Source organism: Marmota monax, unplaced genomic scaffold (genome assembly GCF_021218885.2).
Source record: "Marmota monax isolate L192 unplaced genomic scaffold, Marmota_monax_Labrador192_F-V1.1 WCK01_AAM20220418_F8-fsc00033, whole genome shotgun sequence".
In the NCBI taxonomy this organism is placed as follows: Eukaryota; Metazoa; Chordata; class Mammalia; order Rodentia; family Sciuridae; genus Marmota; species Marmota monax.
In genome coordinates this window covers 11,812,688-11,828,308 of record NW_026694282.1, presented here as the reverse complement: position 1 = coordinate 11,828,308, position 15,621 = coordinate 11,812,688, and the positions used below count along the sequence as shown (strand labels likewise).

Below are 15,621 nucleotides of genomic sequence, written 5' to 3'. Positions count from 1 at the left end.
TGTGTGCACTTCTTCCATAGGACAACTGACTAGCAAGTGAAGAAAGTGTGAAAAGTAATGAAGGATACACATAGGATACATATTAAGGACAGGACCAGGATGGTACCTTCCACTGTTCATTGGCCATTTTGGTCACAGAATCACATTCTTCCAAATACCTGCAAAGGAGGTTGGGAAATGTAGTCAACCAATCTTCCCCAAATGAAAACAACTCTGTTTTTTTTTTTTTTTTCCAGTAATGGGGATTGAACCCAGGGATGCTTTACCACTGAGCTAAGTCCCCAGTCCTTTTTATTTTTTTATTCTGAGTCAGGATTTTGCTAAGTTGCCCAAACTGGCCTCACACTTGCGATCCTTCTGCCTCAGCCTTCCCAGTGACTGGGATTACAGATGTGAACCACTGCACCTTGTAAAATGACTCTGGTTTTGGTGAACCCATTGCTGTATCTCTGCTGCAGAAAATTGAGCCAATTTTATAAACAAGAAACTGAACCTTGGAGAAGTTAACTACAAGACTGTTATTTTCTATTGAAAGTCAATGTAATTTCATTACATCAGAAAGTTCTTCAGGAACAGGTGAAGAAGGTACATTTTAAAACTAGGAAACTTTAATAAAACTTTAGAGGATGTCTTGAAGCAGCAAAAAAGGGGGGTATTTTATCTGTTAATGGACAATTCTAGATAAGTAATATGCAGCTCAAGTCTAAAGACTGAAATATGTGTGATATGTACATATGTTAATTTATATATATCTTTATCTGGCATACATTATTTCCCCTAAATCATTGTGTGACTTTTTGGAGACATTATTAACGAGGTTATCAAGATGCTTAGCCAACTTTCTCACAGTGTTTCGGTTTATGTAGCAACTGGATGGATATATTATCACCATACTTTCTTCCTAATGTCTCATGATAACTCAGGCTAGGTTATGGTTTTTATACTGGCATGAAATTCAGCTATTATAAATCTGAGCCATTCACTCAGTAACCTTAACGTGTAGGCAAAGATGCTGACTGATCGCTTGTGTAATGATCTACTACTGCATTCATTCTCTGTGATCCATTTGTTTCACTCCTAAAACGAAAATCATTAAAAAAACGGACAGGAATCATTTGATAATACCTGCTTGAGAATTTCAACTACGTGTTTTTCTGTGACCAGAGATTGTATAAAATATAGAATGAGGTGTAATTAAAGATAAATATTTTAATCTGGAAAATATTTTTTTCCTTTATATTCCAACATGTGAACAATATATTCGGACTTCAAAAATCTGTTTGACAGTTATTTTGGCAGAATGGAAAGTACTGTGCAGTTGGTTTGAGAAGTCTGAGTTTGGATTCTGGTTCTGCAAGCATTATGGCTACAGATTTTCATGGGTTAATTAGTTAATGCATTCATTCAGGTGAAACACTTCATGCATTAATTCATTTAGCACATGTCTATTAAGTTCCTACAATGTATCAGGCATTGTCAAGTACTGCCAGTGTATAAAGAACTTAAAAACAAAAGAGTGTTCTGTTTTATAAATACCTGAAGATCTACAAACACAAAATACATCAGAGTTGAGCTATGTATAGATACTTGAAGGGACAAATGTGTCCCAAACACATCGAGAACAGTAAGAATGAAGCATAAATAAGGAAAGGCATGATAAAAATTTATACACTTATTTTCATCTTTAGCACTTTGAATGGAAGGTGTATGGGTACATTCTAAGCTGTTATACTTAAGGTGAAGCCCATAAAAGCATATTCTTAGGATGAGGAAATTAGAACAGGGAAGGGCATATGACCAGATTACATGTATCTACCTCCATTATTTTGGAGTATATGTGTCTATAGGATGTCCAAAGTTGTACCAGGGGAAGGCTTTAAAGGATGAGAATAGTGCATAGGATGATACACACCAACTTCCAGAGAGTGCCTCCTGGTAATAGGCTAGTTTGGAAGGATAATGAATTAGAATTTAGTTTTATAAAAGATATCTGACTCAAATATAACAAAAATTTATCATGTATTTAATATCAGTAGTGAGGACACACAAGCAGTTTAAGCTCTTTTGGCACTTCTATGTATATTGGAGATTTTTCATAAATTGGATAAAGTACTGGTAAAGATTCAACATAAAAAGAACTAAAATATAAACTTCTTTTCACTATGTTATGTTAGCTTTCAGAATAACTCAAAAGCATACCTTTGCTCTTAGCCTGTTGAAAGTTCATGGAAGCATCAGAAAAATGAGGACATAATACAAAGTGTATGCACATAAATGAATAATATATTTTGAAATAGCATGTAAGTCCCGACAGTCAGCTGAGACTCCTAGTATTAGATCATCCCAAGATGTCAAGTGCATGTTTCCGAATATCAGTGCTCTCTTTTGTCCTGTGCTCTTCATCTCTTCCTTCAGACCATCTCATATTTTTTCTCCTCGTTTCTTGTCCAGTCTTACCTATCCTCCTCACTCTACTTATTTATAACTGTTCTTGCCCATGAGCATCTTGCCCTATTGTGAGTACCTTTGCTCTTCAAAGTCCTAAAGTTCTGTTGACTATACTTCTTTTAGTACTGGGCCTTATTTTTTACCTAATTTCAGTGGTAGTGACAAAATGCAGAAGAGTGTGCTATAAGGGAAGGAGAGGTCAAGATTTCCACTGAGAGAGATGATATATTTTGGTCTCTTTAATCCATGAAACACTCCGACACTTTTCTTGCCAGCTCATTTTTCTTATATTCCAAATCAGAGTGAAACTCTGTGTTATTTCTCTTCCCCACTTCAGCTTTCTTAGAAGGATGAAATTGGGATGGTGGAGAAATATGATCTAAGTAACTTTGTGTATCAGTACTAAACCATAAATCCCAGGTGGGCACTTGCCTCGCATGTGTGGGTCTCAGGGTTTGAACCCAAACACCCCCAAAACTAAAACTAACAGAAGGAAAAGACCAGGTGGGGAAGGAGTTTTTCTTAGGGAGCTCTGTCACAAGTGCACTATCGCATCTTTGCTTTTGTAATAATTTTTTAGAAAAATGAAAAATCATGTTTGTTGTGATTATCTAAAGATACACTGTAAATGATTTCTTAGAATTTTAAATCTCCTTTTTTCAATCCTTAGTCAAATAAATAGTATAGCTACTTGCTTAAATATGTCTTTGTAATCTTGTCCTTCTTTCCTCACCTTGGGAAGAGGTTGGGGACAGAAGAGATGTGCAGAACATAAGACTGAAGGAAACGTAAGATGACCTCACCTCTTGGGCAGCATTTTGATAAAGTGAAAGAAGCATGGTAAGGAGAGGCAGAAAACTTGGGCTCAGGTCTCCTTTCCAACTGTGCAAGATTGCACCGGTTGCCTATTGTTTCTTGTCTTAGTTTCTTGAGATCTATACACTGAAGAATTTAGCATTCCCCATTTCTTGGGATACAGTAGGAATTAAGTAAGAAAATGAACAGAACAGCTATCATGGTAGTAGGTATTCCATGTTGGTGTTCTACCTTTCAGTTCAAAGTTCTCCATTTAGCACATGAACTACTCTGGGGGAGTTTTAAAGTTTTTTAAAAATCCTATTTCTAGAGACTTACTTTTAGATTGTATAATAGATTGCTTTCAGGGGCATTAATTTATATAGTCCCTGATTGTTTTGATGCTTAGATGTTCATTTTGGCCACATATAGTAATAATTAAACACTAAGAATTTACATGGATTCCTGGGTTACAGAGTCACAAGAAATAAACCATATGCCATGTGGTGTTCGAGTGGTAAGATATCCTAGACAACCTCTATCCAACCATCTCAGCTTAACAACAGTGAAGCTGAGGCCTAAAATTAATAAGACATACTCAAGGGAGCAAAACTGGTTAGAAAAGAGCTGGGGGATGAGCTCCATCCTAATCTTAGTCATGATTGCTGTTACACCAGAATACTGAGTGAAACAGAAGCTTGAGCACCATGTAATTCTGCAGTTTCCTCATGAGGGCATGGATTATTATTGAATCACCAATGTCTAATGGTGAATGACATATTACAGACGTTCAGTAAATCATCTGAAGAATTTCTGATTGATGATATAGGTGACTCTGGTATACATGTTGACTGGATAGAATACTTTAAGTTATGTTAATTAAAAATAAGGATTGAGAGATACTATCTCCAGTTCCACTCCATGGGCAATCTCATCTCTGGATTTCCTTCCCAGAGTTGTCATTTTTTTCCTCAAGATTTAGATGAAATTGGGTTAAACCCCTCCTATCAATTCCATGGCTTAGAAAGGCCTAAACTCCTCTTCAAAATTTCTGAAAATTCAAGAGGACATTTTCATGGCTACTTTAATCTCTCGATTCTTAACTTCTATTTATACAAACTTTAGTCTTTATCAATCCTCATGCAAAATTCTGTATTTGCCCAATACAAACACAGATACTCAACTTCATTCACAAAAACCGTAAGTGAAATAGCCTTTTTTAAATATGTGGAAAGGAAGAAACATTTCATTAATGCAAATAATTTTTAATTTTTAATTTTTGGCATCTTTATGCTGGCTAAGTCTTTCAGTCATTGCACACAACAGAATTTTACTGACCCTCTTACCCAATCTGCTTAGCCACTTTCAAGCTTGATGAAACTGTCACTCTAGCTTCTCTCTTTCTACTTCAATTCTAAAATCCCCAATACTTATAGTTCTCTTGTATCATAAAACACAGGTTTATCCCCTTCAATTGACGTCTTGAGTAATCTATAACTCAAACCTGGGAGGGTTGGATGAGATGAGGTTGTGTATCATATTCCAAACCTACTCTTAGACTTTCCCTTTCTCAGCTTTGTGAATGGAGGGACTTCTTTGGACTTTCCTTATATCTCTGTCATTCCTATTTGTTCTGCCTTTTGGAAAAAGAGTATCTCATCCCATTGATGTCTGAAAAAATATACTGAAATTAGTTGGCCCATCTTCTTTCTCCTGCATCTGAAATCCAGATGCATTGTGTGGGTACTCACTTCACCCTGTGAATGGGGAAAGGCTAAGAAGGCTGAGGCCTCAACACATGCATTCAGGATCCATCCCAGGAACATAACACTATGTTTTAAGAAATTTAGTTCTTGCAACTGGAAGTTTAGTCTCCTTTGCTTATTTCTAAATTCATTACTTTTTTCTGTTCCATTCTTTAATTTCTGTTTGACTTTATAATTGTCTTTTTTTTCCAATTTAAATTTTTAAACTGAAGTTGGTGTGTAAACAAGTGCCTTGGGTATTTTAAAAGTAAAAATTTAAACATATTTAAACTAAAACTTAACCACTTTCAAAGACACCACTCAACATCCAAAGAACTATGTTATATAAAAGTGAAATGAAATTCTCTTCTACTCACTTCAGTAGAAAGGGATCTAGGAAGAAATTATCTTTTGTGTTAATCTTAAGCATATGCTGGGAGCCATTAGCCAAGTAGGTATGACAATTTCCTTGCCAGCGTACCCCATGTTGCTGACATTTTGCAGTGACATTGAATGTAGGTGACCTTGCTCAAGGACCAGGGTGGATTAGGGTGTTCCTGGTTTAAGATAATCGGGTTTAGGGCGTTCCCAGTTTAGGTTCCAGGTTTAAGGTTTAAGATTATTCCTGCTGGGAATAGGGCGTATCCTGCTGCCTGAGTTCCCCTTGAGTTCTCACGGGATTTAGACAGTATTTTTTGGGAGACAGAAGCCCAGTGGAGGTGGATTTGGGCAGAGGAGGTGGATTTGGGCAGAGAACGTGGATTTCCCCAGAACGTGATTGTAGACGGCTGGTGTGAGTTCGGGAATAAAGAGTTGCTGTTTGAATCTACAAGCTGTGTGGTGGCTCGTGATTGTGTGCCCAGCCAGACTGTGGCATTTGTGCCCAGCCAGACTGCGGCAAGCATAAATGTTATATCAAGCTGTAGAGAGTCTACATAATGTTTTAAAACTACACATTAGATCATCTTTTAGTACTTAATGTTCATCAGAACAAATAACTAGTTGTCTCTTTTTTTTCTGTACCATTGAGAAGAATGTCATTTGATCATTCTAACCATGCGGAGGCCTTCGGTCATGTCCACCCATTCCTTGAGGATTTTAGCAACTAGCTTACTGTATTACTTATCAACTTATTTCCTGTCATAAATCTTGAACATTTCAATACCCACAGAGAAGATGCTTCCAATAAACTGGTCTCTGGGATTTTGGAGTACCTCATTTCCAGTGATTTTCTTTTGCATTCACTTCAACTATATTTAGTTCTCTAGGGCTTATCAATTTCCTTAGAATGTCATAAAGAGGAGAGTTCAGGATTAGGAACCACAAGAATCATCTGTGGCAATACTACTATTGGTTGTGGAATCTAGATAAAGTCAGTCTACCACTTTGCCTCAGTTTTCTCAGCCATCAAATGGGGCTTAAAATGTATTTATCTTTGTCTTTCATGCGGTTTGGCTCTTTGAAATAACAGGAAGAAAATATTCTGAGAAACTGAAAGAAGAAAAACACCAAGATAAAGGGTAAACTGTACATTCTCTGGGGATCCTGGAGGAATGCAATTCATTCCTCACTTTCTTTACCTCCTTCTCTCTGATTGTGCAATTCTGCACCACAATCTGATATCCAAGGAGTAAATGTGTACAGTTGCTATTTATCCTGCCACTCTCAAAAGCAAGAGTAAAACACAATACCACCTCAGTGAGTTGGGCAAAAAGACCTATGTGGAAAAACTGGAGGAGGAAGAGAACTATTTGAAGGATATTAATATCAAAGACTTAATTTGGTCGTTTTTGCAGAGTTGAGTTAATGGATTAAACTTGTGGCCGTTTTATGTAGTTTTGTCAGAAAGTGATGTGTCAGAATTTTTACATCTGAGATACTTGCTCTTTTAAGCTGACTGGAAGCATCAATCATAGGTAAAAATTTTCCTGCTGATAGTTCTCTTTTCTCTCGTTATCAAAAAAGAGGAATTTATATGTGATTTTTCAACAGAAATAGGAGTAGAAGAAAGTCAGTTCATTTCAAAGACACTTTAAAGTGCCTGAATTTCCATTTAACTTTGAAAACAAACTTAAACTGATATTCTGAATTCTATTAACAATCATGGCTGCACAAGCCCCCATTATCATTCTTTTCACTTTGACTTGGTGGTCTAATATGAAACCTTCCGAAATACTATGTTATGGTGATTTGGGGGTTCAGCTCTGCAGATTCTGAGAGATAGAAAGGAAGTTAACATTCTACAGACTGACTAGGTGCTCAGTACTATTCTAATTTAGTTCTTTGCATTCATCATTTATTTTATATATAATCCTCATGGTAACCATTTGAGATAGGTGTTACATCTTCCATTTAACAAATGAGGTTACTGAAGCTCAAAGAAATTAAATGACTTGCCCAAGGTTATTCAGCTAATATATAGCAGATTCAGGAATCAAGCTCCAATCTTTTTCCTTTAAAGCCTGAACTCTTAGACATAATCTAGTCACAGTAAGAACTTTCTGAAAATTATGAAGTGAATCCAGCTTAAATTTATATCTAAATTTAGAGGTCATTAGTTTTAAGACTTCAGTTGAAAGATACAAACAGAAAGAGAGAAAAATATCTATCCCAATTAGTGTGATATATTACAAAATGACTTAAAGTGAGATCAGAAGAGGTTTTTTTCTTTTTTTTCCTTTCCCTCTTTCTTCCTTTCTTTCTTTCTTTTTATTTTTTTTTTGTCTCAGCTGTCTAACTATCTAGCTCTGTGACCTGGTCCACCACTTGGGACCTCAGATTTCTCATCTGTAAAATGAAGACGTTGAACTTAATGATCTTTACACCCTTTTCAGCATAAAAATATTCTGTGTTTCTGAGTAAGAACTAGTCAAAGTGCACTTTCCTTTTTTCAAAGTCATATAACTAGTGAAATGAAAGGAGGGGATACTCAGGAACAGGCACAAAACCACATGTTATGCATTTTCACTGTATCATATCTTTATGTACATAATCTCATTGAATTCCCTCAACAAACCTTTTACAGTATTATTCACTTCAGTATTATTGTACTGAAGTGAAAAGACACAGAGAAGTGAATCAGTTCACCCAACTTTACTAAAACATAATATCTAAGAAGTCTAGTTAGAAAAAAAAATTATCACTCTGTAAAACAAATAAGCTTAAGTTTTAAAAGCTGATGTTTGCTTGTACTAGACACATTTGATCATACAAAGTTTATTGTGTAGTTTGCACATGCATAGGGCCTATTCATGCTATAATTATGCAGTAAAGAAATAAACTTTTGATTCAGCATGTTTTTCATTATATATGAATGCCCAAAACTTAGTTTTCTAACTAGTGTACTAAATTTATTATTGTAAATATTTTGAATAAATGTTCAAAGTATTCACTTTAATTAGCCCACCCACCTAAAGGTAACATGGAGAAAAGAAATACTATTGTATCTTATCATTTATGCATACATTCTTGCTGAAATCAACTGCAGAAAGCCATAAGGAGAATAAAGTCAGAAAGAGGTTGGAGAAGGGAGGCAGATAGTTTCAGACCTTGCAGGTAACTGAGCTGAGAATTTTTATATTCTTAAGGAAAACAAGTAGTGTATAAGGATTGCATGATCTAGATTGCAATCCAAAAAATCATTTGAGCTGCAGTAAGGGGAATAGATTGTTGTGGTGCCCTAGAGAACAGATGAACTAGTTATGATAGTATTGTGGTAAACCAGGTAAGAGAAACAGTGGATTATATGAGGATGGTAGCTATGGAGATGGCATGAGATGGATCGGTTTGACAAATACATAGGAGATGAAACTGACAGGACTTGCATACTGATGGGAGTCAGAAAGATGTGAGGAATAATAACTGCTCAGTTTCTCTGGCGTACAACTGGACGGTTGAGCTGGTAATGAACTGGGTTGGGGGGATTAATGGTGGTGAGAGGCAGATACTTAAATAAGTATATAACAGAGTATGGTGCTTTGCCCTGGAATTTCTTCTAAAGAATGTTTTTTGATAGATCCTCTTATTAATGCTCCTATCCTCCTTTGAACACAAAATTCCCAGAAAGAAAATAAGTATAATAAACATAATGATGTACATTTGACAGAAAATGTCCTTTGATGACATTATTCTCTTTTTCAGACTAGCATTTGTTCTTTCCCCTTAAAAGCATTGTCACAGAATGTGAAACCTCATTTGTTGTGGATAACTAACAGCTGACATTTTTGAGGAATGAGAGAAATACAGATGACTTTGGCTTGATTAGGAGATTTCTTTGACCAAAGTAATTATTCAAAAGGGAAAAGTTAAGTATTTCCGTGTCATATGTATTTTAAGTTCAGGGTGATTTTCTCTTCAGCTGCCAAATGGCCAAAAGACGTGTCCTCAGCAGGACTCTTTCTCTATCAGGAGTGTGTTTAGATAGCCTATTCATCTAGCATTTTTTGCAGTGGGACTTAGATGCTATGAGCACCCTAGTGATATCCAAAATGAGAAAAAAAATCTAGTATATATCATCTTATATATTGTGAAATTACTGACTAGAGGGCATTCATTTATTTCTAGAATTGTCCTGTAATATCTTTCAGCAATTTCCATTTGAAATTCAACTTCAAGGGGTTGAGCAAAACTTCTTATTGGAAACATCCCCAAACTCATTTCACATGCTGTGAGTGCATCATTAGGACAGTGACTACTGACTAAGCTCTGCTATGTGCGAGGTTTATGCTATGTGCCTTTCAAGTATTATCCTATTTACTCCCCCACAAGAATGCTCTGAGGCAGGTACTGTTGTTCTAGCCATTAGGCACAAGAGGCAAAATACCATTGATTACGGATAACTCAGTCATTATTTTTGCACGTTGTTACAGTTATATATATTTTTGGTACATTGAAACATCTATGCAAGAGAGAGAGAGAAAGAATATAAGGAAGGAAAGGGAAAACGATAAAAGTTTTCTCTATTATTTCAGAATGTGAAAGTGCCTTTTATTATAAATACAGCTAAGAATCATGGCTCTTATTATATCTGGTCATTATTATTCTCTTCATGATGACTTAGATTTCTGTTCTGCTTTTCTGTAGATACTGGAAAAGCATACCACAAGTGAGAAGAAAAAAAAAAAAAACAGCCTTCTGGACTAAAAGGTGAGCTATTTAAATAAATCCACAGAGGTTTCCATTTAACTATAAACATTATCCTATGCAGTTATTCTTCTGGGGACCAAAAAAATATGTTTAAAATTTTTCCCAAATCCAACACTTCCCTTTATTCTAGTGTTCTCCCCAAAGCCTGGAGATCCTTTGGATCATATCTAAGTCTCCTTTAAGATCTCAGTTCCTATGGTCTTTGAGCCATAATCAAATACTTAGTTAATACTGGTGTGCTGCCCACACCACATTCCAAATGTTCTGCTGCCTATGAGACAGAGCAGAGGAATGGGATTTTCAAGCTGAAATTAAACATGAACGGTGGATAATTGGAAAGAACAAAGAAATATTAGGTAGAAAGGGTAGGGGTGGGATACTGAAGGAGTAAGGAGACTATCCAGATTTAGATCTGTCTACTTTGCCACTTTGTAGTGGTTTGAATCACCAAACTAAACTATTTTGTATTTAATGTTTATCCCTTGCTTCATTTTAGGAATGAGGTTTCATGTATTCCTCAAAAATATCACAGATATGCTAATGTGAAGATATGAGAGCTCACAAATCTGCATTTTAAACAAAATCTTCCAAGTAAGTCAGGTAGCACTGAAGTTTGAGAATAGTTGTCTAAAGATATCATTTTGTCTGTTATGTATTTTCCTTGAGGGAAAACAGTCATATCATGAAAATACAAGGGACTTAAGTACAAAAAAAATATGCTTGTCTGGATGAGTCGTCACAGGGGGTGTAAATTCCCAACAATTTTTATTTGAGGGCTCACTTCCTTCTTATTTCTAGTTAGGATGAAACAATCTGTGGGAAAAAAGAAAGAAAGAAAGAAAGAAAAGGGCCAGTCTGTCTGCTATTGTCACTGTTAATCTGAAGCCTATTCTGCCTTCTGGAACTTAAAAATTTACAAGTAGATCAGAAAATGGGGGTGGGGAAGAAGGTGGGACATGAAAGCACTTTCATAATGCACCTGGAGATTTTAAATATTGGAAGGTCGCTTGCTCAGGTACAGGCTTTATTTTTATCTCTTCTCCAGAATATTTAGATCTGACCATTGTGCCTGCTGCCTTCTCTCCCAGTGCCACTGGGGCTGTCTTGAAAGGAAGATGCTTATGTAAAGAAGACAAGTGTGGGAAGGCGCACATCAGCTTAACAGACCAAGGAACTCAGCAATTCCACCCACCGCTTCCTTCCCAGAGCAAACTCCCGAGAGATGCACTTCTAGCGAGATGTCTGGTGCTTTACAATGCTTCCCCAGCCCTTTCTAATGCGATGATTTCCTCCTGATAGCTTAATTTTATTAGATCATAGGAGCACAGTCAGTAATGTGAAAACACTTAAAGGGAAAGAGAAACTTTCAAAGCAGCTGTTTAATGTAGGGTGTTTTTTTTAAAAAAGAACCCATGGGGTGGGGGTGAGAAAACTAAATCCAAAACCTTACAAAATAAAAGCTATTTAGGCAGGCTAGCTTTCCCTTTTCCTCTATAAGTAAAATATTCATGAATTCCGCCACTATGGTACTGTATGCTAGATGCAATCAAAAACTCTTATGCAGAGCAGAAATCATTGAAAAGTGTACTGTTGCCTTACAATACTTCACAGAAAATCCATGAAATCTGCATTGCAAGGCGCTGTCTCTTCCTGTAGCAACATTGCTTCACCCATTTCCAGCGGAGGAAGCCATGATCTTTGCTTTCTGTGATACTATCGGAACAAGATGCCTGGAGCAGGTAGCCGGCTGGTGTAAGGGCTGTGGAGTGTAAGAAGCTCTGAAAGTAGGAGAAAACACTGAAAAGGGGCAAATAATCACATTCAGGGTCTAATCAACATCAGTGCCCTATAATTAAACTCATGGAAACATTTGGTGAACTGGAGAGCTGAAAAGACATGCTACTTCAAAACACAGCTTGTCCTTGTATGTGCGATGGGTCATGTAATCTGTTTGACCACCAAAAATGTGTCCTTATTCGTGTGTCCATCTATCTACCCATCTGTCTGTTTATGCTTCTATGGATACATGCATTCATTTAGTATTTTGGAGTGTCTAGCATGTTCCACGCATCATGAACCAGGAACACAGAATGGATGACCTCACACCCCATCACGGGAAATCTCTTATCACATTTAAATAGAGACAAAGTGACATATTTCTGGTTAAAAATGGCGGCTGGAACACATATTTACCTTAGGCTGACCTCATGGAAAGATAAACAGGAAAGAATGAATGATAAATTTAGGTGACCTCAGAAGGCCAGCTCATGGAAATGACAAAAGGAGATTCAGAGAAACTACTCCTTTTATACGAAAGGATCCTTGAGGGGCATGGGTGAAGCTTCAATCCGATAAAAGGGTTGAAAGTCTATTTAAGAAGCAGTAATGACACCAAAATATTCTACTTTGCATCTCCCAGCCAGGGGGTAGTGTCTCTCCCTCTAGACAGAATAAATAAGAGCTTTATTCTTTGGTAAGTGATATCAGAGGACCTCTGCTGTTGAAAAATACAAGTAACAATGAACAGTAGGGTTCCTGTCCTAAAAACACAGTAAGTTGTTACAAAATTGTATACTGAAGACTGAGGCCTCCCCTTGTGCTGTTTTTCTCTGGGCACTGATTGCTACATAGGAACATTCCAGCCAGATCTTGGAAGAACATTATCTACTGCAACTAAGAACCTCAACCTCTTATTCAAAAAATAAGAAAGCAAACATTAATTATATCAGTCACATCAATGTGTAATAAAATCATCACCCATCAGGCTTTCCTAAACCTCTGTTCAGCTGTTAATTTCTATATTCTACTTTGTATAGGGATCTGTAGAAATTTGAGAAAATTCTCTCATATGAAAAAGAGCAAAACAACAACAACAAAGAAGTATGTTGGCAGAAATAGAACCTATGTGGAAGAAAAAGTTGCTCAAACAAAACCATTCCTTAGAAAAATTGAGATATAAAAGATAGCAGCTCTCTGAGCATTTGGGTCAGGGGGAAGCACAGTGCAATCTGGTTAAATGGATATTTCGAACAAGAATAAAGACTATAGTGAATGTGGATAATGTGACCAGTTTTGAAAAGGTGAATTAAAATGTCTTTGATTTAGTTATTCTTCACAGAATCATGTTCCTCGGGTTTCCTCCATCATATCTATAGCATTCCATGAAAACATGCGTTTGACACCAGTACATTAGAAAACACAGTTTAAAAAAACATACAGAGGAAAAAAATAGGAAAATGTGCGCCCCTCTCATATTCAAAACTATCAATAAAACCTTTTTTGTTTTACTGAGCCTCAGTATTCTGGCCAATGATTCACTAAATAAATGAATGAATAAAAAACTTAAGAAGAACCAGAAGGGCAGTTGTCAAATGGAATTGAAATAATTAACTTGAAGATAGAAAAGAAATATGAAGATACAAAGATGAGGGACACACAATAAGTATCAAGTTTCAAAAATAAAACAAGTAGAGGCCTTTTTGGATCTCTTATCACTCAACATCATTTTTTACTTTGTAATCATAATAGGTTAAGAACAAGTTGAAGAAATGAAAGCAGAAAGGCATTCACAATCTTATTTCCAACACAACAGAAATGTTATTGACAATAACAACAGTTTAATTTAAAGACCGGTTATTTATGATGTTAATAAATTTAACAAATTTGCAATTCATATCAGCACCATTCAGGTTAGGCATTGTTATTCCATAACTGTAAAATGTGTCATTGTTCCTAATAGACAGTGTCTATTACAGGATACATTATTTAATTTTTAAGGCACACATTTTTTGAGCACTTACCAAGAGCTATGTTTCTAGGCTGTAAAAACACACATACCTAAAACAAAGTATTTCTTCACCACTGAAGATAAATAGTAGAATATTTTACCATTAAGGGAGTATGTGTAGACATAGATGAAAGGAGTAGTGCGTGGTAGTAAAGGTAAACAAAATTTGCTCAACTACTTTCCAGTGGCAGGCACTGCATTATGCTATTCAGTTATCCAGAATACCTCGAGAAGGAGCTATAATTTCCCCTTTGGATGCCAAACAAAGTTAAATCTCTATCTGTTCAATGGGCTGGGGTTGGGGTGGGGGGGCTACTGTCCAAAGTGAAATATAAATCCACTAAAACTATACTTTGGTATTTATTGAATTCGGTTTTCTAAAAATAATACATTCACTTAACAAACAGCCATAAGCACTTGGCAAGTACCCAGCTCTCCTTTAAAGCTGGCTAGTCTCATATTCTAATAGTAGAAAAAATAAGATAACAAGGCTGAAAAGAAACAGGTGTATGTCAGGTGTATGCTGATGAAAACCAAGGCAACCCAAGGGGCTTTCTAGAGAGTTAGGAGGGGAAAAGGAAAAAAAAAAGCAGAGGGGGGCCCCCAGCCAGATTTTTTTTTTTTGCATTTTTAACCTGATCGACAAAGTCACTGGCTTTCTTTCCTTCAACATATCTGTGTTCCTGCACAATATGATTTCTCTCTGCTGGCCTCTGGAAGGCACTTCACAGCACTGTGGCAGATTCCGTTCTTAAAATGATCTCCCAAGGGATCTAAGGTTTCTGGAGATGCCTTTACAGAAGGTCCCCTGGGTAATGGCTGAGGGCATCACACCTGGTCGTCCTCTTGGTTGCCTTCTGCCATACCCTGTATAGTATCTTGTTAAGGATTGGGTCTGAGGTGTTCCCCCAAAGCTTCTGTGTTAATGCAGAAGTGTTTGGCGGTGAAATGGTTGGAGTGTGAGAGCTGTAACCTAATCAGTCTATCCTCTGTCGACTGGCTGGGTAATAACTGCAGGCAGGTAAGTTGTGACTGGAGGATATGGGTCACTGGTGGGCATGCTCTGGAAGTGTGCATCTTACCTGCAGAGCATGCCCCTTCTCTCTCCCTCACTCCTTGCTGACATGAGAGGACAGCTTCCCTTTGGCATGCCCTTAGCCCTGGGGTGTGCTGCCTCATCTAATGCCCCCAAAATGAAGTCAGCTGTCTGTGGACTAAGACCTCTGATATTATGAGCCAAAGTAAATTTTCTTCCTCAAAATTGTTCTCTTCAGGTATTTTGGTCACCTGATTTGAAAGCTGACTAAACAGGGCTCTATGAAAAATATGTGACCCTGATTTCTCCCAGGAAATCCTGGTGCAACTGCCCCAGCCATCTAGGACAGCCCTGGATCATTTGATTCCCTGAGTTCCTGGAACTTCACATGTTTTCCCTATCAATGCAGAACTTGTGAACTCTAAGTCAAAGACATATACCTATGTAACTTACATTTCCTCAAGGTAAAAATGTAAATTTATGTTTCTAATGTGCTGTTACGTGTATGTTAGTTTCAGAGTCTCCAAAAGCAAAGTTGAGTCCCTCAGAAGTGGGTGGGGTAGTGTGTTGCATTTTTCTTTTTTTAATTATCTATTCCTCTTATACCTGGATTGTACTTTGAGTGCAGTAGGTTCTCAAACCACATTGCTGTTTCCACTCAAAGA

At 36.9% G+C, this 15,621-nt stretch overlaps 1 protein-coding gene across 8 annotated transcripts in view; it reads left to right on the top strand.

The window, feature by feature from the left end:
* The window catches only part of Caap1 (caspase activity and apoptosis inhibitor 1), a 602,989-nt gene that overhangs the window by 558,291 nt on the left and 29,077 nt on the right, over nucleotides 1–15,621 (top strand). For 6 of the 8 annotated variants that reach the window (XR_009228867.1, XR_009228871.1, XR_009228870.1 and 3 more), the window contains 2 exons: nucleotides 10,071–10,133; nucleotides 11,179–13,424. The gene's annotated coding sequence lies outside the window, so the exon portion shown is untranslated. Of the gene's footprint in view, nucleotides 1–10,070; nucleotides 10,134–11,178; nucleotides 13,425–15,621 lie in introns of those variants that run through there. The other 2 variants (XR_009228873.1, XR_009228869.1) reach the window with 1 other exon arrangement.